This window comes from Atractosteus spatula, chromosome 1, assembly GCF_055471065.1.
Source record: "Atractosteus spatula isolate fAtrSpa1 chromosome 1, fAtrSpa1.hap1, whole genome shotgun sequence".
Classification (NCBI taxonomy): Eukaryota; Metazoa; Chordata; class Actinopteri; order Semionotiformes; family Lepisosteidae; genus Atractosteus; species Atractosteus spatula.
The window spans coordinates 72,189,811-72,209,550 of record NC_142706.1 but is presented as its reverse complement, the minus strand read 5'-3'; the positions used below and the strand labels follow the sequence as shown (position 1 = coordinate 72,209,550).

At 53.7% G+C, this 19,740-nt stretch overlaps 9 non-coding genes and 1 pseudogene across 9 annotated transcripts; 5 read left to right on the top strand and 5 right to left on the bottom strand.

Annotated features, from left to right (window-relative positions):
• Nucleotides 1–1,818: 1,818 nt before the first annotated feature.
• Nucleotides 1,819–1,959, top strand: LOC148841687 (U1 spliceosomal RNA; annotated as a pseudogene).
• Nucleotides 1,960–3,661: 1,702 nt separating this feature from the next.
• Nucleotides 3,662–3,780, bottom strand: LOC148841686 (5S ribosomal RNA). Its single transcript, XR_016093042.1, has one exon. It is a non-coding gene; the product is annotated as a 5S ribosomal RNA (ribosomal RNA).
• Nucleotides 3,781–5,663: 1,883 nt separating this feature from the next.
• On the top strand, nt 5,664–5,827 carry LOC148841685 (U1 spliceosomal RNA). Its single transcript, XR_016091543.1, has one exon. It is a non-coding gene; the product is annotated as a U1 spliceosomal RNA (small nuclear RNA).
• Nucleotides 5,828–7,534: 1,707 nt separating this feature from the next.
• On the bottom strand, nt 7,535–7,653 carry LOC148841684 (5S ribosomal RNA). Its single transcript, XR_016093040.1, has one exon. It is a non-coding gene; the product is annotated as a 5S ribosomal RNA (ribosomal RNA).
• A 1,869-nt stretch (nt 7,654–9,522) lies between these two features.
• On the top strand, nt 9,523–9,686 carry LOC148841683 (U1 spliceosomal RNA). The gene has a single exon (XR_016093668.1). It is a non-coding gene; the product is annotated as a U1 spliceosomal RNA (small nuclear RNA).
• Nucleotides 9,687–11,388: 1,702 nt separating this feature from the next.
• LOC148841682 (5S ribosomal RNA) lies at nt 11,389–11,507 on the bottom strand. The gene has a single exon (XR_016093038.1). It is a non-coding gene; the product is annotated as a 5S ribosomal RNA (ribosomal RNA).
• A 1,875-nt stretch (nt 11,508–13,382) lies between these two features.
• LOC148841681 (U1 spliceosomal RNA) lies at nt 13,383–13,546 on the top strand. The gene has a single exon (XR_016093044.1). It is a non-coding gene; the product is annotated as a U1 spliceosomal RNA (small nuclear RNA).
• A 1,703-nt stretch (nt 13,547–15,249) lies between these two features.
• LOC148841680 (5S ribosomal RNA) lies at nt 15,250–15,368 on the bottom strand. The gene has a single exon (XR_016093037.1). It is a non-coding gene; the product is annotated as a 5S ribosomal RNA (ribosomal RNA).
• Nucleotides 15,369–17,259: 1,891 nt separating this feature from the next.
• On the top strand, nt 17,260–17,423 carry LOC148841679 (U1 spliceosomal RNA). Its single transcript, XR_016092124.1, has one exon. It is a non-coding gene; the product is annotated as a U1 spliceosomal RNA (small nuclear RNA).
• Nucleotides 17,424–19,125: 1,702 nt separating this feature from the next.
• On the bottom strand, nt 19,126–19,244 carry LOC148841678 (5S ribosomal RNA). The gene has a single exon (XR_016093035.1). It is a non-coding gene; the product is annotated as a 5S ribosomal RNA (ribosomal RNA).
• Between the last annotated feature and the right edge of the window lie 496 nt (nt 19,245–19,740).

Genomic DNA, 19,740 nt, shown 5'->3' with positions numbered 1-19,740 from the left:
TACTTGACATCGGTACTTGAGCACATGAAGTTTGGCCCCATCATGAGAAAGTGGATTAACCTGCTGTACACAGGTAGCAACAGCAGAGTAATGGTTAATGGCAATAGATCACGCCCCTTTGAAGTCTGTTCAGGGGTGAGGCAGGGCTGCCCATTATCCCCCTTGTTATTCGTTTTGGCTATGGAGCCCTTAGCCTGTGCCTTGCGCCAGGATCAGGCCATTAATGGGATACCAGTGCCTGGAAGTGGGGGAGGAGAGGTAAAGACATCTCTATACATGGATGACGTCACCCTGCTCCTCTCTGACAATGCCTCAATTAGCAGAGCTCTGCAGTGCTGTGATCGTTTCTCTTTGGCTTCCTCTGCAAAAATTAACAAATCTAAGAGTGAGATTTTTTATCAGAACTGGAGGGAGCCAAAAGAAGGACATGATCTCAGGCTGCAAGAGAAGAGAATTAAGGTCCTGGGGGTGTATTTTGGAGAAGAGATGGGAACAGTAAATTGGCAGAACAAATTGCCAATCTTAAACAAAAAACTGATGCAATGGAAGGACCGAGACCTCACCATGACAGGGAAGGTGCTGGTCATCAAAGCTGAGCTCTTGCCTGTCTTGAATTTTCTGGCTTCTACCTTCCCAATCCCACACCGTGTTGCGGCGGTGCTGAGGAGATTGATGTTTCAATTTCTATGGGGTGGGAAGCAGGAAAGACTCAGAAGGGAAATAATGTACAGGCCGCTACCCTCAGGGGGGAAGTCTGTCCCAGATATTACTACGAAGCTGCTGTGCATTTTCCTGGCCTCTGTGCTGAGAGGCTTTGCAACAGCACCTGCAGCGCGTACCTGGACTTATTTTTCCAGGCTCTGGATAGGTAGGGAGGTGTTCAGAGTGTGGGGTGTCAGACCCAAGCTGGATGTCCCACTCTCTGACACATGCCCTGCAATTTATGGGACAGTTAAAAGTTTTCTAAGATCTCACCCAATTGGCCATATTCCCCTCCGAGATGTCAGCGTCCAAAAACTGGAAGATTTCGTTGCACCCCAGAACAATAGGCAGACCCCTGTGGGCATTTTAACATCAGCCCAAACAAGGAAGGTGTGGAAACACACATCCTCTAAGTTTCTGTGTAACATTCACAGAGATTTAGCCTGGAGTGTCGTCCACCAGTGCTTACCGGTACGAACTTTCTTGTACCGTAGGGGCCTCACCCCCAGCCCTCGCTGCGTTAGGGTGGGCTGCGGCGAGGAGGAGAATGTGACCCATCTCCTGTGGTCCTGCTTTTTTGCTAAGGCCTTCTGGGCACAGTTTGAAAATTGGTTGCAAGCTCTCTCGCCCCAATTTACCCTGACCGCTGCTTTCGTCATATACGGCATTTCTCCTGTCAAACTTCCTCCTGACGTGTTTGACAGGATCTGGGCCATGGTGAACAGTGGGAAAGACGCCCTGTGGAGAGTGAGGAACATGGGGCTGTTCAAAGGCATCGAGGTCCCAGTCAAGGCAGCAGGTAGCCTGGCCCTGTTCATCACCCGAGAGAACTATTACCTCAGAGATCTGTGGAGAGAAGGGAGGGAGGAAGCAGAAAATCTGTGGGAAATAGAGAGCATAGGTCAATATCTCAAGAAACTGTGAAAAACATTATCATGTTTAAGTAAAGAATGTGATTTGTACCAGAAAAAAAGAAATTGTTGCTATGTAACTGGTACCGTGTCAAAATGTAATGAGATGTGATCATATATACTGTTTTAAGTATGTATATTAATGTAAAGCGTTCTAAATTGTGATGTCCTGTACTTTTTTGTGAAAAGAAAATAAAGTTCTTAAAAATTGAAATTGAATTGGTTCACCCAGGGCGAGGCTCGGCCATTGCACTCCGGCTGTGCTGACCCCTGCGAATTCCCCAAATGTGGGAATCTCGACTGCATAATTTCTGGTAGTGGGGGACTGCGTTCGCGCTCTCCCCTGATGTGCTTGGTCCAATAACAGATGCGGCTTTGCTGTGTGCTGTGTGCTGGGGAGCTGTGCTGGGCTTCCGCGCTCGGCAGCCCCCCCCCCGTGAGCAGCACAACGTGCTGGTGAAACCGCTTCATAGAGGGGGGTTATTAGAAAGACGCCCTGGGGTTTTTCACGAGCACTGGCAGACGACATGGTACTCGTGTTAGTGCCCGTTACAGACATACGCTATGCTTTCTTGTTCTTAACTCGGTTTTTCCCTTTTTTTCTGCTCACTCTGAATCCATCCCTGCTCATTTTGTTCGAGAATCTGTGCTCTGTTGGATACAAAGGGCCTTGGGTGGCTTTGAAGAATGCATTCGTCTTCTTCTAGACCAGTGGCTTCTAGAGTAGCGAATAGTCCTTACCCAGCAGAGCGCACTGTAATAAAAATACACAAGGAATCCCTGAGAAGTAGAAATGAATGATCCTACAGACATGTTCTGAATATTTGCCCCCTTCTTCTCTTTCTCTATCACTTTGTTTCTAGATTTCCTTTTCTGCCTTTTGAAGCACGGTATGCATGCTACAGCGGAAGGTGACCGAATCTGTCCTCGGACCAGGTAACATGGGGTTCACATAGTGCTGTTAATGTTGTTTTGACGGCGGCATGATTCACCCACTCAAACCCACATTGATTCAGATGTTTTAATGGTCCTGCATTTTATCCTCGGGTCTCGCGATCCCCTCGTACTCAGTTTCTGTTGTGCTGACTGGACCTCTCGGGACACAGCCGTATGGAAAGCCTTCAGCTTTTCTGTTTGGCTGTAGCTGTTGTAGAGGCGGTTCAACTGGCTCTCACCCCCTAAGCCTCAACTTAGTAGCAGAGACTACTACCCAGCATGAGGGTTTCACAGCTACTGCAGCACAAGCCCTACAAAATACAATCTTTCTTCTGGTTATACACGTTAAATGTTCACCTCGTGATAAGGTACTTAATTTGTGATCTTTCAGCTTGTCTGACCTTGGTGGTCTGACTGATTCTTGCTTTCTCCCGCTCTCTGTCCAGGTACAGTAATCCTTTATTGTTTTTCTCACACTCCATCAGTTTGACTTTGGAGTTCAGTCTATTGCACGTGTGTGTACCAGTTTGTAGTGCAATGTCACCTGACTACCTTATGTCCTGCACTCATAATATATATATAGAGAGAGAGAGAGAGAGAGAAATACTGTAAATCTTAAGAACAAAATCCAACACCAAAAGCTCTCCATGAGTCATTATACCCCAGCATTGAAACTGAGTTCTTGCCAGCATGCAACACATCGCTAATCCAACCAGAAGACCAAGGTGTGAGGTCGACACATTGACTGTCACTTGCTATTGACTGACCTTCAATTGCAGATTTAGAGGCAGCTTCGATATTCGTTTTACAAACGTGTTTTTTTTCTAATACGAATCACATGCATGCCATTAAAAGAGCCATCTTTAGAGATCAGGATATTGATCATTTTTCTTGAGCATCTGAAGGGATGTGAGGGAGCTTCTCTTTCTGAACTGGCATGCCTAGAAAGTGGATGACCGTCGCGATACCGTTTGCCACTCAGCGTTGCCGAAGGAAACAAAAGTGGGAAGATTGAAATGTTTGGTATTTTCGGGAAATAAATGTCCATACTCGAGTTCTTCCTCCCAAAGCCTACGGCACCAACGGCGACCCCTGCTGGCCGAGAGAGCAAAAGCTTACAGCACCTGGTATTCCCAGGCGGTCTCCCATCCAAGTACTAACCAGGCCCGACCCTGCTTAGCTTCCGAGATCAGACGAGATCGGGCGTGTTCAGGGTGGTGTGGCCGTAAGCGAAAGCCGGGGCGCCGGACTCGCTACTTGAAGCTGTGTGGCGGGGGCGCCGTGCCCCCTGGGCGGGACTGAGGGATCGTTCATGTGCGATTCTTTGGAAAGGAGCCGCTTTCGAACTCAGTGCGTGCCTGGATGTTGGCGAATGTGCTCCCTTCAGTTGGCTTGCCCTGCTCTTGTCCCGCACTGGAGCAGGACAAACAAACTGCACGGAGGAGCACAAGGCAAGTCTTCACAAGACAGAAACCTCCAGTGCACAGCACTCTGAAAACATTTCGGGGCTGTCGCGTTTTATTTCGGCACATAAAGCGCACCGGCCCTACACGTCGGCCAGACGCGCGGTGCCTCCGCCCTCTTGTGGCCTTGCGGCGTCAGAGCAAGAGGCTCCTTCTCGCTGCCATTCCGCTGTCCCGGCGGCCGGCGAGGAGGAAGCGCCGGGACGCTGTGCTGCAGAGCCCCGAGAGGGAACCTGGAGCGCACACTTTGTGGGGGGTGGGGGGCGGGGGGCGGGGGGCCGCGTTCGCGCCCTGCCCCGGTCTCTTGCGCGATCACTAAATCTCACGGCGCCAGCCAGCGGCCAGGAGACAAGTACAATATCACGGGACAGGGGGCCTCATCATTGATTGTTACAGGTGAGACGGGGATTAGGAGGAGAGCCCGACTGATGGGTAACACCCCCGTGACTCTTTCTTGAGAGACGCCCTGGGATTTGGAATGGCCAAGGAGGGTCAGGACACCTCGGTTTTACGCCTCCCCCGAAGGACGGCGCCTGTTTGTGCAGCAGAGTGTCGCCATGAGGATGCTGGGGCATAAGAGAGCCACACAGCCCGCAGGGTGAGCGCTCCCTACTGGTCCCAGTCACCCCTCTCGCAGGAGCAGCAGCAGCAGCAGCAGCAGCAGCAGCAACCTGAGCTTTCCCGGGGGGAATCTCCCATCCGGGTGCCGGCCGGGCTCACACCTGCTGGGCTGCCGTGGGTGAGCCCAGTCGAGAGTCGCAGGGTGAGACCTAGTCACTGGGGATTACTCGGCTCTCAGCACTTGAAAAGACCGACGGAGGACTCGTTCCCGCCGGAGCTGAATGTGCCTGCGAGTGTCGTGTCGTCTTCTTCCCCCGCCCCGCTGTGCTTGCTGTATTGTCTTTGAAGCCGGCCCCCGAGACGAGGCGGGCTGTTCCTGTGCCCCAATTAACACTTTACAGGTGCCATTCCCCGGCATTGTGGCCATTGTCGGAGGTCACACGCGATAAGATGAGGTGGAGGAGAGCGGGGCGTGCCCAGCGCCAGACATTGAAGGAAGGGGGCTGTGCGAGGTGAGGTGAGGCGCGACACGCCGGAGCCCCGACGCTGCTAATGCGGAGCACTTGTTGAACTGGCATTGAAAGGACGTGTGCGCACGGAGCGAGCCTTCCCTGCGGCGGAGCGTGGAAACTTTCTCCCCCCGCTGCAGGAGTTGTGTGCGGTGCGGTGCAGCGGTGCCGAGGGAAAAGCACGGAAGGCAGCAGGCTCTGGAGAGCAGGTAAGAGACGGAGCCTTGGGGGCAGGCGAGCAGGCGCGTTTTTCGGAAATTGCTGAAGAGGCTCCGGTGTTTGTTCGGTGTGTGGCAGGCGCACGTCGCGAGCTTGCGTAGCGATCTGCCGGTCTGGTGATATGTAAATGAGGCCGAATTGCATCCCGGGACATGCTGCGATGGCGAAATGGCGACTGCAGATGTGTAGGAAACGGCGCGCTCGTTTTCTCGTTTTGCCCACACTTTTGAGTGTTGGTGTGGCGTGTGAGTGTGCGAAAGAGTGGGCCCAGCAGGAGGCGGTGGCGTGCAGGGCGAGGAGCTGGCCTAGGCTGCGAGTGCTGTGCTGTGGGTGCGGGCCGCTTGCAGGGGCCTGTACAACTCATACTTACCTGGCAGGGGAGATACCTTGATCAAGAAGGAGGTTCACCCAGGGCGAGGCTCGGCCATTGCACTCCGGCTGTGCTGACCCCTGCGAATTCCCCAAATGTGGGAATCTCGACTGCATAATTTCTGGTAGTGGGGGACTGCGTTCGCGCTCTCCCCTGATGTGCTTGGTCCAATAACAGATGCGGCTTTGCTGTGTGCTGTGTGCTGGGGAGCTGTGCTGGGCTTCCGCGCTCGGCAGCCCCCCCCCCCGTGAGCAGCACAACATGCTGGTGAAACCGCTTCATAGAGGGGGGTTATTAGAAAGACGCCCTGGGGTTTTTCACGAGCACTGGCAGACGACATGGTACTCGTGTTAGTGCCCGTTACAGACATACGCTATGCTTTCTTGTTCTTAACTCGGTTTTTCCCTTTTTTTCTGCTCACTCTGAATCCATCCCTGCTCATTTTGTTCGAGAATCTGTGCTCTGTTGGATACAAAGGGCCTTGGGTGGCTTTGAAGAATGCATTCGTCTTCTTCTAGACCAGTGGCTTCTAGAGTAGCGAATAGTCCTTACCCAGCAGAGCGCACTGTAATAAAAATACACAAGGAATCCCTGAGAAGTAGAAATGAATGATCCTACAGACATGTTCTGAATATTTGCCCCCTTCTTCTCTTTCTCTATCACTTTGTTTCTAGATTTCCTTTTCTGCCTTTTGAAGCACGGTATGCATGCTACAGCGGAAGGTGACCGAATCTGTCCTCGGACCAGGTAACATGGGGTTCACATAGTGCTGTTAATGTTGTTTTGACGGCGGCATGATTCACCCACTCAAACCCACATTGATTCAGATGTTTTAATGGTCCTGCATTTTATCCTCGGGTCTCGCGATCCCCTCGTACTCAGTTTCTGTTGTGCTGACTGGACCTCTCGGGACACAGCCGTATGGAAAGCCTTCAGCTTTTCTGTTTGGCTGTAGCTGTTGTAGAGGCGGTTCAACTGGCTCTCACCCCCTAAGCCTCAACTTAGTAGCAGAGACTACTACCCAGCATGAGGGTTTCACAGCTACTGCAGCACAAGCCCTACAAAATACAATCTTTCTTCTGGTTATACACGTTAAATGTTCACCTCGTGATAAGGTACTTAATTTGTGATCTTTCAGCTTGTCTGACCTTGGTGGTCTGACTGATTCTTGCTTTCTCCCGCTCTCTGTCCAGGTACAGTAATCCTTTATTGTTTTTCTCACACTCCATCAGTTTGACTTTGGAGTTCAGTCTATTGCACGTGTGTGTACCAGTTTGTAGTGCAATGTCACCTGACTACCTTATGTCCTGCACTCATAATATATATATATAGAGAGAGAGAGAGAGAGAGAGAAATACTGTAAATCTTAAGAACAAAATCCAACACCAAAAGCTCTCCATGAGTCATTATACCCCAGCATTGAAACTGAGTTCTTGCCAGCATGCAACACATCGCTAATCCAACCAGAAGACCAAGGTGTGAGGTCGACACATTGACTGTCACTTGCTATTGACTGACCTTCAATTGCAGATTTAGAGGCAGCTTCGATATTCGTTTTACAAACGTGTTTTTTTTCTAATACGAATCACATGCATGCCATTAAAAGAGCCATCTTTAGAGATCAGGATATTGATCATTTTTCTTGAGCATCTGAAGGGATGTGAGGGAGCTTCTCTTTCTGAACTGGCATGCCTAGAAAGTGGATGACCGTCGCGATACCGTTTGCCACTCAGCGTTGCCGAAGGAAACAAAAGTGGGAAGATTGAAATGTTTGGTATTTTCGGGAAATAAATGTCCATACTCGAGTTCTTCCTCCCAAAGCCTACGGCACCAACGGCGACCCCTGCTGGCCGAGAGAGCAAAAGCTTACAGCACCTGGTATTCCCAGGCGGTCTCCCATCCAAGTACTAACCAGGCCCGACCCTGCTTAGCTTCCGAGATCAGACGAGATCGGGCGTGTTCAGGGTGGTGTGGCCGTAAGCGAAAGCCGGGGCGCCGGACTCGCTACTTGAAGCTGTGTGGCGGGGGCGCCGTGCCCCCTGGGCGGGACTGAGGGATCGTTCATGTGCGATTCTTTGGAAAGGAGCCGCTTTCGAACTCAGTGCGTGCCTGGATGTTGGCGAATGTGCTCCCTTCAGTTGGCTTGCCCTGCTCTTGTCCCGCACTGGAGCAGGACAAACAAACTGCACGGAGGAGCACAAGGCAAGTCTTCACAAGACAGAAACCTCCAGTGCACAGCACTCTGAAAACATTTCGGGGCTGTCGCGTTTTATTTCGGCACATAAAGCGCACCGGCCCTACACGTCGGCCAGACGCGCGGCGCCTCCGCCCTCTTGTGGCCTTGCGGCGTCAGAGCAAGAGGCTCCTTCTCGCTGCCTTTCCGCTGTCCCGGCGGCCGGCGAGGAGGAAGCGCCGGGACGCTGTGCTGCAGAGCCCCGAGAGGGAACCTGGAGCGCACACTTTGTGGGGGGCGGGGGGCCGCGTTCGCGCCCTGCCCCGGTCTCTTGCGCGAGCACTAAATCTCACGGCGCCAGCCAGCGGCCAGGAGACAAGTACAATATCACGGGACAGGGGGCCTCATCATTGATTGTTACAGGTGAGACGGGGATTAGGAGGAGAGCCCGACTGATGGGTAACACCCCCGTGACTCTTTCTTGAGAGACGCCCTGGGATTTGGAATGGCCAAGGAGGGTCAGGACACCTCGGTTTTACGCCTCCCCCGAAGGACGGCGCCTGTTTGTGCAGCAGAGTGTCGCCATGAGGATGCTGGGGCATAAGAGAGCCACACAGCCCGCAGGGTGAGCGCTCCCTACTGGTCCCAGTCACCCCTCTCGCAGGAGCAGCAGCAGCAGCAGCAGCAGCAGCAGCAACCTGAGCTTTCCCGGGGGGAATCTCCCATCCGGGTGCCGGCCGGGCTCACACCTGCTGGGCTGCCGTGGGTGAGCCCAGTCGAGAGTCGCAGGGTGAGACCTAGTCACTGGGGATTACTCGGCTCTCAGCACTTGAAAAGACCGACGGAGGACTCGTTCCCGCCGGAGCTGAATGTGCCTGCGAGTGTCGTGTCGTCTTCTTCCCCCGCCCCGCTGTGCTTGCTGTATTGTCTTTGAAGCCGGCCCCCGAGACGAGGCGGGCTGTTCCTGTGCCCCAATTAACACTTTACAGGTGCCATTCCCCGGCATTGTGGCCATTGTCGGAGGTCACACGCGATAAGATGAGGTGGAGGAGAGCGGGGCGTGCCCAGCGCCAGACATTGAAGGAAGGGGGCTGTGCGAGGTGAGGTGAGGCGCGACACGCCGGAGCCCCGACGCTGCTAATGCGGAGCACTTGTTGAACTGGCATTGAAAGGACGTGTGCGCACGGAGCGAGCCTTCCCTGCGGCGGAGCGTGGAAACTTTCTCCCCCCGCTGCAGGAGTTGTGTGCGGTGCGGTGCAGCGGTGCCGAGGGAAAAGCACGGAAGGCAGCAGGCTCTGGAGAGCAGGTAAGAGACGGAGCCTTGGGGGCAGGCGAGCAGGCGCGTTTTTCGGAAATTGCTGAAGAGGCTCCGGTGTTTGTTCGGTGTGTGGCAGGCGCACGTCGCGAGCTTGCGTAGCGATCTGCCGGTCTGGTGATATGTAAATGAGGCCGAATTGCATCCCGGGACATGCTGCGATGGCGAAATGGCGACTGCAGATGTGTAGGAAACGGCGCGCTCGTTTTCTCGTTTTGCCCACACTTTTGAGTGTTGGTGTGGCGTGTGAGTGTGCGAAAGAGTGGGCCCAGCAGGAGGCGGTGGCGTGCAGGGCGAGGAGCTGGCCTAGGCTGCGAGTGCTGTGCTGTGGGTGCGGGCCGCTTGCAGGGGCCTGTACAACTCATACTTACCTGGCAGGGGAGATACCTTGATCAAGAAGGAGGTTCACCCAGGGCGAGGCTCGGCCATTGCACTCCGGCTGTGCTGACCCCTGCGAATTCCCCAAATGTGGGAATCTCGACTGCATAATTTCTGGTAGTGGGGGACTGCGTTCGCGCTCTCCCCTGATGTGCTTGGTCCAATAACAGATGCGGCTTTGCTGTGTGCTGTGTGCTGGGGAGCTGTGCTGGGCTTCCGCGCTCGGCAGCCCCCCCCCCGTGAGCAGCACAACGTGCTGGTGAAACCGCTTCATAGAGGGGGGTTATTAGAAAGACGCCCTGGGGTTTTTCACGAGCACTGGCAGACGACATGGTACTCGTGTTAGTGCCCGTTACAGACATACGCTATGCTTTCTTGTTCTTAACTCGGTTTTTCCCTTTTTTTCTGCTCACTCTGAATCCATCCCTGCTCATTTTGTTCGAGAATCTGTGCTCTGTTGGATACAAAGGGCCTTGGGTGGCTTTGAAGAATGCATTCGTCTTCTTCTAGACCAGTGGCTTCTAGAGTAGCGAATAGTCCTTACCCAGCAGAGCGCACTGTAATAAAAATACACAAGGAATCCCTGAGAAGTAGAAATGAATGATCCTACAGACATGTTCTGAATATTTGCCCCCTTCTTCTCTTTCTCTATCACTTTGTTTCTAGATTTCCTTTTCTGCCTTTTGAAGCACGGTATGCATGCTACAGCGGAAGGTGACCGAATCTGTCCTCGGACCAGGTAACATGGGGTTCACATAGTGCTGTTAATGTTGTTTTGACGGCGGCATGATTCACCCACTCAAACCCACATTGATTCAGATGTTTTAATGGTCCTGCATTTTATCCTCGGGTCTCGCGATCCCCTCGTACTCAGTTTCTGTTGTGCTGACTGGACCTCTCGGGACACAGCCGTATGGAAAGCCTTCAGCTTTTCTGTTTGGCTGTAGCTGTTGTAGAGGCGGTTCAACTGGCTCTCACCCCCTAAGCCTCAACTTAGTAGCAGAGACTACTACCCAGCATGAGGGTTTCACAGCTACTGCAGCACAAGCCCTACAAAATACAATCTTTCTTCTGGTTATACACGTTAAATGTTCACCTCGTGATAAGGTACTTAATTTGTGATCTTTCAGCTTGTCTGACCTTGGTGGTCTGACTGATTCTTGCTTTCTCCCGCTCTCTGTCCAGGTACAGTAATCCTTTATTGTTTTTCTCACACTCCATCAGTTTGACTTTGGAGTTCAGTCTATTGCACGTGTGTGTACCAGTTTGTAGTGCAATGTCACCTGACTACCTTATGTCCTGCACTCATAATATATATATAGAGAGAGAGAGAGAGAGAGAAATACTGTAAATCTTAAGAACAAAATCCAACACCAAAAGCTCTCCATGAGTCATTATACCCCAGCATTGAAACTGAGTTCTTGCCAGCATGCAACACATCGCTAATCCAACCAGAAGACCAAGGTGTGAGGTCGACACATTGACTGTCACTTGCTATTGACTGACCTTCAATTGCAGATTTAGAGGCAGCTTCGATATTCGTTTTACAAACGTGTTTTTTTTCTAATACGAATCACATGCATGCCATTAAAAGAGCCATCTTTAGAGATCAGGATATTGATCATTTTTCTTGAGCATCTGAAGGGATGTGAGGGAGCTTCTCTTTCTGAACTGGCATGCCTAGAAAGTGGATGACCGTCGCGATACCGTTTGCCACTCAGCGTTGCCGAAGGAAACAAAAGTGGGAAGATTGAAATGTTTGGTATTTTCGGGAAATAAATGTCCATACTCGAGTTCTTCCTCCCAAAGCCTACGGCACCAACGGCGACCCCTGCTGGCCGAGAGAGCAAAAGCTTACAGCACCTGGTATTCCCAGGCGGTCTCCCATCCAAGTACTAACCAGGCCCGACCCTGCTTAGCTTCCGAGATCAGACGAGATCGGGCGTGTTCAGGGTGGTGTGGCCGTAAGCGAAAGCCGGGGCGCCGGACTCGCTACTTGAAGCTGTGTGGCGGGGGCGCCGTGCCCCCTGGGCGGGACTGAGGGATCGTTCATGTGCGATTCTTTGGAAAGGAGCCGCTTTCGAACTCAGTGCGTGCCTGGATGTTGGCGAATGTGCTCCCTTCAGTTGGCTTGCCCTGCTCTTGTCCCGCACTGGAGCAGGACAAACAAACTGCACGGAGGAGCACAAGGCAAGTCTTCACAAGACAGAAACCTCCAGTGCACAGCACTCTGAAAACATTTCGGGGCTGTCGCGTTTTATTTCGGCACATAAAGCGCACCGGCCCTACACGTCGGCCAGACGCGCGGCGCCTCCGCCCTCTTGTGGCCTTGCGGCGTCAGAGCAAGAGGCTCCTTCTCGCTGCCTTTCCGCTGTCCCGGCGGCCGGCGAGGAGGAAGCGCCGGGACGCTGTGCTGCAGAGCCCCGAGAGGGAACCTGGAGCGCACACTTTGTGGGGGGCGGGGGGCCGCGTTCGCGCCCTGCCCCGGTCTCTTGCGCGAGCACTAAATCTCACGGCGCCAGCCAGCGGCCAGGAGACAAGTACAATATCACGGGACAGGGGGCCTCATCATTGATTGTTACAGGTGAGACGGGGATTAGGAGGAGAGCCCGACTGATGGGTAACACCCCCGTGACTCTTTCTTGAGAGACGCCCTGGGATTTGGAATGGCCAAGGAGGGTCAGGACACCTCGGTTTTACGCCTCCCCCGAAGGACGGCGCCTGTTTGTGCAGCAGAGTGTCGCCATGAGGATGCTGGGGCATAAGAGAGCCACACAGCCCGCAGGGTGAGCGCTCCCTACTGGTCCCAGTCACCCCTCTCGCAGGAGCAGGAGCAGCAGCAGCAGCAGCAGCAGCAGCAGCAACCTGAGCTTTCCCGGGGGGAATCTCCCATCCGGGTGCCGGCCGGGCTCACACCTGCTGGGCTGCCGTGGGTGAGCCCAGTCGAGAGTCGCAGGGTGAGACCTAGTCACTGGGGATTACTCGGCTCTCAGCACTTGAAAAGACCGACGGAGGACTCGTTCCCGCCGGAGCTGAATGTGCCTGCGAGTGTCGTGTCGTCTTCTTCCCCCGCCCCGCTGTGCTTGCTGTATTGTCTTTGAAGCCGGCCCCCGAGACGAGGCGGGCTGTTCCTGTGCCCCAATTAACACTTTACAGGTGCCATTCCCCGGCATTGTGGCCATTGTCGGAGGTCACACGCGATAAGATGAGGTGGAGGAGAGCGGGGCGTGCCCAGCGCCAGACATTGAAGGAAGGGGGCTGTGCGAGGTGAGGTGAGGCGCGACACGCCGGAGCCCCGACGCTGCTAATGCGGAGCACTTGTTGAACTGGCATTGAAAGGACGTGTGCGCACGGAGCGAGCCTTCCCTGCGGCGGAGCGTGGAAACTTTCTCCCCCCGCTGCAGGAGTTGTGTGCGGTGCGGTGCAGCGGTGCCGAGGGAAAAGCACGGAAGGCAGCAGGCTCTGGAGAGCAGGTAAGAGACGGAGCCTTGGGGGCAGGCGAGCAGGCGCGTTTTTCGGAAATTGCTGAAGAGGCTCCGGTGTTTGTTCGGTGTGTGGCAGGCGCACGTCGCGAGCTTGCGTAGCGATCTGCCGGTCTGGTGATATGTAAATGAGGCCGAATTGCATCCCGGGACATGCTGCGATGGCGAAATGGCGACTGCAGATGTGTAGGAAACGGCGCGCTCGTTTTCTCGTTTTGCCCACACTTTTGAGTGTTGGTGTGGCGTGTGAGTGTGCGAAAGAGTGGGCCCAGCAGGAGGCGGTGGCGTGCAGGGCGAGGAGCTGGCCTAGGCTGCGAGTGCTGTGCTGTGGGTGCGGGCCGCTTGCAGGGGCCTGTACAACTCATACTTACCTGGCAGGGGAGATACCTTGATCAAGAAGGAGGTTCACCCAGGGCGAGGCTCGGCCATTGCACTCCGGCTGTGCTGACCCCTGCGAATTCCCCAAATGTGGGAATCTCGACTGCATAATTTCTGGTAGTGGGGGACTGCGTTCGCGCTCTCCCCTGATGTGCTTGGTCCAATAACAGATGCGGCTTTGCTGTGTGCTGTGTGCTGGGGAGCTGTGCTGGGCTTCCGCGCTCGGCAGCCCCCCCCCCCGTGAGCAGCACAACATGCTGGTGAAACCGCTTCATAGAGGGGGGTTATTAGAAAGACGCCCTGGGGTTTTTCACGAGCACTGGCAGACGACATGGTACTCGTGTTAGTGCCCGTTACAGACATACGCTATGCTTTCTTGTTCTTAACTCGGTTTTTCCCTTTTTTTCTGCTCACTCTGAATCCATCCCTGCTCATTTTGTTCGAGAATCTGTGCTCTGTTGGATACAAAGGGCCTTGGGTGGCTTTGAAGAATGCATTCGTCTTCTTCTAGACCAGTGGCTTCTAGAGTAGCGAATAGTCCTTACCCAGCAGAGCGCACTGTAATAAAAATACACAAGGAATCCCTGAGAAGTAGAAATGAATGATCCTACAGACATGTTCTGAATATTTGCCCCCTTCTTCTCTTTCTCTATCACTTTGTTTCTAGATTTCCTTTTCTGCCTTTTGAAGCACGGTATGCATGCTACAGCGGAAGGTGACCGAATCTGTCCTCGGACCAGGTAACATGGGGTTCACATAGTGCTGTTAATGTTGTTTTGACGGCGGCATGATTCACCCACTCAAACCCACATTGATTCAGATGTTTTAATGGTCCTGCATTTTATCCTCGGGTCTCGCGATCCCCTCGTACTCAGTTTCTGTTGTGCTGACTGGACCTCTCGGGACACAGCCGTATGGAAAGCCTTCAGCTTTTCTGTTTGGCTGTAGCTGTTGTAGAGGCGGTTCAACTGGCTCTCACCCCCTAAGCCTCAACTTAGTAGCAGAGACTACTACCCAGCATGAGGGTTTCACAGCTACTGCAGCACAAGCCCTACAAAATACAATCTTTCTTCTGGTTATACACGTTAAATGTTCACCTCGTGATAAGGTACTTAATTTGTGATCTTTCAGCTTGTCTGACCTTGGTGGTCTGACTGATTCTTGCTTTCTCCCGCTCTCTGTCCAGGTACAGTAATCCTTTATTGTTTTTCTCACACTCCATCAGTTTGACTTTGGAGTTCAGTCTATTGCACGTGTGTGTACCAGTTTGTAGTGCAATGTCACCTGACTACCTTATGTCCTGCACTCATAATATATATATAGAGAGAGAGAGAGAGAGAGAAATACTGTAAATCTTAAGAACAAAATCCAACACCAAAAGCTCTCCATGAGTCATTATACCCCAGCATTGAAACTGAGTTCTTGCCAGCATGCAACACATCGCTAATCCAACCAGAAGACCAAGGTGTGAGGTCGACACATTGACTGTCACTTGCTATTGACTGACCTTCAATTGCAGATTTAGAGGCAGCTTCGATATTCGTTTTACAAACGTGTTTTTTTTCTAATACGAATCACATGCATGCCATTAAAAGAGCCATCTTTAGAGATCAGGATATTGATCATTTTTCTTGAGCATCTGAAGGGATGTGAGGGAGCTTCTCTTTCTGAACTGGCATGCCTAGAAAGTGGATGACCGTCGCGATACCGTTTGCCACTCAGCGTTGCCGAAGGAAACAAAAGTGGGAAGATTGAAATGTTTGGTATTTTCGGGAAATAAATGTCCATACTCGAGTTCTTCCTCCCAAAGCCTACGGCACCAACGGCGACCCCTGCTGGCCGAGAGAGCAAAAGCTTACAGCACCTGGTATTCCCAGGCGGTCTCCCATCCAAGTACTAACCAGGCCCGACCCTGCTTAGCTTCCGAGATCAGACGAGATCGGGCGTGTTCAGGGTGGTGTGGCCGTAAGCGAAAGCCGGGGCGCCGGACTCGCTACTTGAAGCTGTGTGGCGGGGGCGCCGTGCCCCCTGGGCGGGACTGAGGGATCGTTCATGTGCGATTCTTTGGAAAGGAGCCGCTTTCGAACTCAGTGCGTGCCTGGATGTTGGCGAATGTGCTCCCTTCAGTTGGCTTGCCCTGCTCTTGTCCCGCACTGGAGCAGGACAAACAAACTGCACGGAGGAGCACAAGGCAAGTCTTCACAAGACAGAAACCTCCAGTGCACAGCACTCTGAAAACATTTCGGGGCTGTCGCGTTTTATTTCGGCACATAAAGCGCACCGGCCCTACACGTCGGCCAGACGCGCGGCGCCTCCGCCCTCTTGTGGCCTTGCGGCGTCAGAGCAAGAGGCTCCTTCTCGCTGCCTTTCCGCTGTCCCGGCGGCCGGCGAGGAGGAAGCGCCGGGACGCTGTGCTGCAGAGCCCCGAGAGGGAACCTGGAGCGCACACTTTGTGGGGGGCGGGGGGCGGGGGGCCGCGTTCGCGCCCTGCCCCGGTCTCTTGCGCGAGCACTAAATCTCACGGCGCCAGCCAGCGGCCAGGAGACAAGTACAATATCACGGGACAGGGGGCCTCATCATTGATTGTTACAGGTGAGACGGGGATTAGGAGGAGAGCCCGACTGATGGGTAACACCCCCGTGACTCTTTCTTGAGAGACGCCCTGGGATTTGGAATGGCCAAGGAGGGTCAGGACACCTCGGTTTTACGCCTCCCCCGAAGGACGGCGCCTGTTTGTGCAGCAGAGTGTCGCCATGAGGATGCTGGGGCATAAGAGAGCCACACAGCCCGCAGGGTGAGCGCTCCCTACTGGTCCCAGTCACCCCTCTCGCAGGAGCAGGAGCAGCAGCAGCAGCAGCAGCAGCAGCAGCAGCAGCAGCAACCTGAGCTTTCCCGGGGGGAATCTCCCATCCGGGTGCCGGCCGGGCTCACACCTGCTGGGCTGCCGTGGGTGAGCCCAGTCGAGAGTCGCAGGGTGAGACCTAGTCACTGGGGATTACTCGGCTCTCAGCACTTGAAAAGACCGACGGAGGACTCGTTCCCGCCGGAGCTGAATGTGCCTGCGAGTGTCGTGTCGTCTTCTTCCCCCGCCCCGCTGTGCTTGCTGTATTGTCTTTGAAGCCGGCCCCCGAGACGAGGCGGGCTGTTCCTGTGCCCCAATTAACACTTTACAGGTGCCATTCCCCGGCATTGTGGCCATTGTCGGAGGTCACACGCGATAAGATGAGGTGGAGGAGAGCGGGGCGTGCCCAGCGCCAGACATTGAAGGAAGGGGGCTGTGCGAGGTGAGGTGAGGCGCGACACGCCGGAGCCCCGACGCTGCTAATGCGGAGCACTTGTTGAACTGGCATTGAAAGGACGTGTGCGCACGGAGCGAGCCTTCCCTGCGGCGGAGCGTGGAAACTTTCTCCCCCCGCTGCAGGAGTTGTGTGCGGTGCGGTGCAGCGGTGCCGAGGGAAAAGCACGGAAGGCAGCAGGCTCTGGAGAGCAGGTAAGAGACGGAGCCTTGGGGGCAGGCGAGCAGGCGCGTTTTTCGGAAATTGCTGAAGAGGCTCCGGTGTTTGTTCGGTGTGTGGCAGGCGCACGTCGCGAGCTTGCGTAGCGATCTGCCGGTCTGGTGATATGTAAATGAGGCCGAATTGCATCCCGGGACATGCTGCGATGGCGAAATGGCGACTGCAGATGTGTAGGAAACGGCGCGCTCGTTTTCTCGTTTTGCCCACACTTTTGAGTGTTGGTGTGGCGTGTGAGTGTGCGAAAGAGTGGGCCCAGCAGGAGGCGGTGGCGTGCAGGGCGAGGAGCTGGCCTAGGCTGCGAGTGCTGTGCTGTGGGTGCGGGCCGCTTGCAGGGGCCTGTACAACTCATACTTACCTGGCAGGGGAGATACCTTGATCAAGAAGGAGGTTCACCCAGGGCGAGGCTCGGCCATTGCACTCCGGCTGTGCTGACCCCTGCGAATTCCCCAAATGTGGGAATCTCGACTGCATAATTTCTGGTAGTGGGGGACTGCGTTCGCGCTCTCCCCTGATGTGCTTGGTCCAATAACAGATGCGGCTTTGCTGTGTGCTGTGTGCTGGGGAGCTGTGCTGGGCTTCCGCGCTCGGCAGCCCCCCCCCCGTGAGCAGCACAACATGCTGGTGAAACCGCTTCATAGAGGGGGGTTATTAGAAAGACGCCCTGGGGTTTTTCACGAGCACTGGCAGACGACATGGTACTCGTGTTAGTGCCCGTTACAGACATACGCTATGCTTTCTTGTTCTTAACTCGGTTTTTCCCTTTTTTTCTGCTCACTCTGAATCCATCCCTGCTCATTTTGTTCGAGAATCTGTGCTCTGTTGGATACAAAGGGCCTTGGGTGGCTTTGAAGAATGCATTCGTCTTCTTCTAGACCAGTGGCTTCTAGAGTAGCGAATAGTCCTTACCCAGCAGAGCGCACTGTAATAAAAATACACAAGGAATCCCTGAGAAGTAGAAATGAATGATCCTACAGACATGTTCTGAATATTTGCCCCCTTCTTCTCTTTCTCTATCACTTTGTTTCTAGATTTCCTTTTCTGCCTTTTGAAGCACGGTATGCATGCTACAGCGGAAGGTGACCGAATCTGTCCTCGGACCAGGTAACATGGGGTTCACATAGTGCTGTTAATGTTGTTTTGACGGCGGCATGATTCACCCACTCAAACCCACATTGATTCAGATGTTTTAATGGTCCTGCATTTTATCCTCGGGTCTCGCGATCCCCTCGTACTCAGTTTCTGTTGTGCTGACTGGACCTCTCGGGACACAGCCGTATGGAAAGCCTTCAGCTTTTCTGTTTGGCTGTAGCTGTTGTAGAGGCGGTTCAACTGGCTCTCACCCCCTAAGCCTCAACTTAGTAGCAGAGACTACTACCCAGCATGAGGGTTTCACAGCTACTGCAGCACAAGCCCTACAAAATACAATCTTTCTTCTGGTTATACACGTTAAATGTTCACCTCGTGATAAGGTACTTAATTTGTGATCTTTCAGCTTGTCTGACCTTGGTGGTCTGACTGATTCTTGCTTTCTCCCGCTCTCTGTCCAGGTACAGTAATCCTTTATTGTTTTTCTCACACTCCATCAGTTTGACTTTGGAGTTCAGTCTATTGCACGTGTGTGTACCAGTTTGTAGTGCAATGTCACCTGACTACCTTATGTCCTGCACTCATAATATATATATAGAGAGAGAGAGAGAGAGAGAAATACTGTAAATCTTAAGAACAAAATCCAACACCAAAAGCTCTCCATGAGTCATTATACCCCAGCATTGAAACTGAGTTCTTGCCAGCATGCAACACATCGCTAATCCAACCAGAAGACCAAGGTGTGAGGTCGACACATTGACTGTCACTTGCTATTGACTGACCTTCAATTGCAGATTTAGAGGCAGCTTCGATATTCGTTTTACAAACGTGTTTTTTTTCTAATACGAATCACATGCATGCCATTAAAAGAGCCATCTTTAGAGATCAGGATATTGATCATTTTTCTTGAGCATCTGAAGGGATGTGAGGGAGCTTCTCTTTCTGAACTGGCATGCCTAGAAAGTGGATGACCGTCGCGATACCGTTTGCCACTCAGCGTTGCCGAAGGAAACAAAAGTGGGAAGATTGAAATGTTTGGTATTTTCGGGAAATAAATGTCCATACTCGAGTTCTTCCTCCCAAAGCCTACGGCACCAACGGCGACCCCTGCTGGCCGAGAGAGCAAAAGCTTACAGCACCTGGTATTCCCAGGCGGTCTCCCATCCAAGTACTAACCAGGCCCGACCCTGCTTAGCTTCCGAGATCAGACGAGATCGGGCGTGTTCAGGGTGGTGTGGCCGTAAGCGAAAGCCGGGGCGCCGGACTCGCTACTTGAAGCTGTGTGGCGGGGGCGCCGTGCCCCCTGGGCGGGACTGAGGGATCGTTCATGTGCGATTCTTTGGAAAGGAGCCGCTTTCGAACTCAGTGCGTGCCTGGATGTTGGCGAATGTGCTCCCTTCAGTTGGCTTGCCCTGCTCTTGTCCCGCACTGGAGCAGGACAAACAAACTGCACGGAGGAGCACAAGGCAAGTCTTCACAAGACAGAAACCTCCAGTGCACAGCACTCTGAAAACATTTCGGGGCTGTCGCGTTTTATTTCGGCACATAAAGCGCACCGGCCCTACACGTCGGCCAGACGCGCGGCGCCTCCGCCCTCTTGTGGCCTTGCGGCGTCAGAGCAAGAGGCTCCTTCTCGCTGCCTTTCCGCTGTCCCGGCGGCCGGCGAGGAGGAAGCGCCGGGACGCTGTGCTGCAGAGCCCCGAGAGGGAACCTGGAGCGCACACTTTGTGGGGGGCGGGGGG